Genomic DNA, 3,245 nt, shown 5'->3' with positions numbered 1-3,245 from the left:
TAGTAGAAAGTTACTAAATGTGTAAACAGCAAACTTGGAGAAGAAAAGAAGATGCAATCATGTCTAACTGAAAGAATCAGGAAATGCTTCATGAAGGAGCCTGAAGACACTGGACATGTTCACAGAGCCACCACCACTCAAAAGAAAAACAAAACAAAATTAAAAACTGTGAGAAGCTAAGGTACTTGTAGAAAGCATCAAACATTATAAATGAAATACTAGTTATCAATCCTATTTTTCATCTTATAAATGTTGTGATATTTTTAAACTTTCTGCCAGATGCCAGATCTGATGTCTCATTAAAGTGTAGAGGTAACCTGGATTCTCTATTCCAGCAAAAGACAAGCTCTGGCTGGTTCTACCAAGCCAACAAGACCTGAAGGAGGGACCGCACAATGAACAAGGTGCCTGTTATCTGAGGATTAACCCAGCTAACTTCAGAGGGGCTCACTATCCTACAGATGGATCACTATCAGAGATGAATGAATATCACTAAATATCACAAAAAGTCATGAAGCTGAGTTGTAAACCTCATGTGAGGTGGTTGGAAGCTGCATTTAGGAGAGGGTGTCCACACTGCTAAAACTATGTATCGCTGAAGAATGAAAATCAGTCATGTTCGTAAATGTGTTATAGTATTGTATCTTTGTTTATTTGCTTTCTTGTTGCTGTGGGATGACTGGGATTTCCACTAAAGAAGAGAACAAGACCATAATGAGAAAAGCAATAAGCTTTCCTTTTGTCGCATTTTAATTCATATAAAAAATAACATGAGACACTCAAGGGAAAAGATACATTGGACCACAGTCACTCAAAAGAAAAAAAATACCTCCAGATTTCTGAAGAGGCCTGCAAGAAAACCCAGAGGGTTAAAATAAATAATCTTGAAGCAACAGAAATAGAGAGAGAAGTCATTTAAGAGACTTTCTCAGAATTAGTATCTGGATTATATCCTTCCAAGTAGGTGTAGGCACTCCTGTATTGACCCAGACTTGGGGGATGCTCTAGAATGGAGATCAGGAAAAGGTATTTTATAGGAAGGAACAGGCTTTCTAGCAGACACGTCTGATTAGTTTCCTCTCTCTGATATTACAGGTAGCAAGGTTAGAAAACTGGGAGTTTCCAGCAAGAGAGATTGGTGCTCCTGCTCAGGAGGTAGAGAGTAGTTCTAAAGGGCTAAATCTAAGCAGGAGACAAACTGTCCTAAGTATAGTCTCACAAATTACAGAGGTTTTTCAATTTACAAATTCAATTCTACATTAAAATCAAAAGGAAATGTTCGCTAAAGCCAAGGATATCTTGGCAAGTGTTTAACAATCAGCTTCAGGACACATTTTCAAGGCTCATCTGTTTTTTTAACATTTTCCCTATCACTTTATTAAGTCTACAGTCAACAAAACAACAAATCAAGGCCTGATTTGTAATGTTTGCTAATTTCTGAGGTGTAAAAGCTCACATTGAAAATTAACAATCAGCTCTTGAGCTGGCTCCAGCACAGTTCTGCCTTAAAGCCTTGCTGCCAAGAGGCCCCAGAGGGTCTTAATCTCCCACCATACCAGGTTTATGATATCACACATACAGTGTATAGACAGTCATATAGTAACTAACAACCAGCAACCATAGACTCCCACAGGGAAGGAGTATTTCTTCAAAAAGATGACATAGCCATGGCTCCCCCTCAGGAGCGATCCTGCCCTGCCCTTCTTCCAGAATGTTCCCTCCCTCTTCAAAGGGAAGAACACTGACTTTGCAGTCAGAAGGTCTTTTAGTCTGGAGTCTGACATAATTTCTGTGATCTCAGGTAGGATATTTCCCCGCCTCTAGCCCATATATTTCTTCCTCTGTAAAATGAAGGGATTTAACCAGATAATTTCTAAAGCTATAAAATCATGCTCTTAATCAACCTCGATTCCAGCTCCTCTGGAATTAAATTGTCCTGAGTCACCCAACAGAAGTCAACTCATTGACCCTAAGTAGTCTCTGGCCGATGATGCTATTACAGCTGAAAAGACATGTTCAGACTAGGTGCTTGAGGAGGACATCAGAGTGACATCTCGATGAAGACGAAATCTATTAATCTCAAATCAAGCCCCTTGCTCTCAAAGAGAGGAGCCAATTGGCAAAGCTGATAAGAAAAAGGTAATTTAAAGGTCCAGTGAAGGCTGGTTATCAAGCTGCCTTCTCTCATGACAAATGCACCTATTTTAAAACAGATGGCTTATCAGTGGAGGCAACACTGACTATCTGATAGGAAAACTTCCTATATTAATCCAACCACTGGTGAAAAGTATCTATCTACCTCTGGATCTCGTTTTAGAAGTTTAGAATCATGGAATGTGCAAGTTGCAATGGACCAGAGAATCTTGGCTTTTGGAGCTAGAAGGGATATTGGACCATAGATCACCAGTGCTAAAGAAGAGAACCATAAGGGAATGTTAACACAAAGGAGACCTTGGAACATAGAATGTTAAAGCTGAATAGGCCACAGAATATGATAGGACATAGAATATTAGCAGTCCAGCTGCCTCTTTCCAAATGGGAATACTCAGACACTCACTATGTGACCCTGGGCAAGTCACTTTATCCTGTTTGCCCCAGTTTCCTCATTTATAAAATGAGCTGGAAAAGGAAATGGCAAACCACTCCTGTATCTGTTCCAAGAAAATCCCAAATGGAGACACAAGAGTGTAATATGCCTGAAATGACTGAAGAACTGAGTCCCCCAGAGGGAAAGTAACTTGCCCAAGGTTCTCAACTTTTGTTAACTAAGTTGCATATGCAAATTAATCCCAAATTCATTGAGAAGAGAAATTCCACTGGGATTCAAAGGAGCTGACATTTTTTGGGAAAGATATTTTATTTTACCAATTACATATAATAACAATTTTCCACCTAAATTTTCTGAAGTTATGACTCAAATTATCTCCCTCCTTTTTTCCCTACCCACTCCTGGAATGGTTAATAACTGATCTGGGTTATACATGTATTATTATGCAAAACATGTTTCCATATTGTTCATTTTTATAAGAGAATATTCATATAAAACCAAAACCCCGAAATTAAAACCCAAATAAACTGATGTGAAAAAAGTACACTTTGTTCTGAATTCCAACTCCAACAGTTCTTTCTCTGGATGTGGTTAACACTCTTTGTCATAAGTCCTTCAGAATTGTCCTGGATCATTGCACTTCTAAGAGTAGCTATGTCTATCACAATTGATTCATAATATTGCTATTACTGTGTAC

Source organism: Monodelphis domestica, chromosome 1 (assembly GCF_027887165.1).
Source record: "Monodelphis domestica isolate mMonDom1 chromosome 1, mMonDom1.pri, whole genome shotgun sequence".
Classification (NCBI taxonomy): domain Eukaryota; kingdom Metazoa; phylum Chordata; class Mammalia; order Didelphimorphia; family Didelphidae; genus Monodelphis; species Monodelphis domestica.
This window is presented reverse-complemented; position numbering follows the sequence as displayed.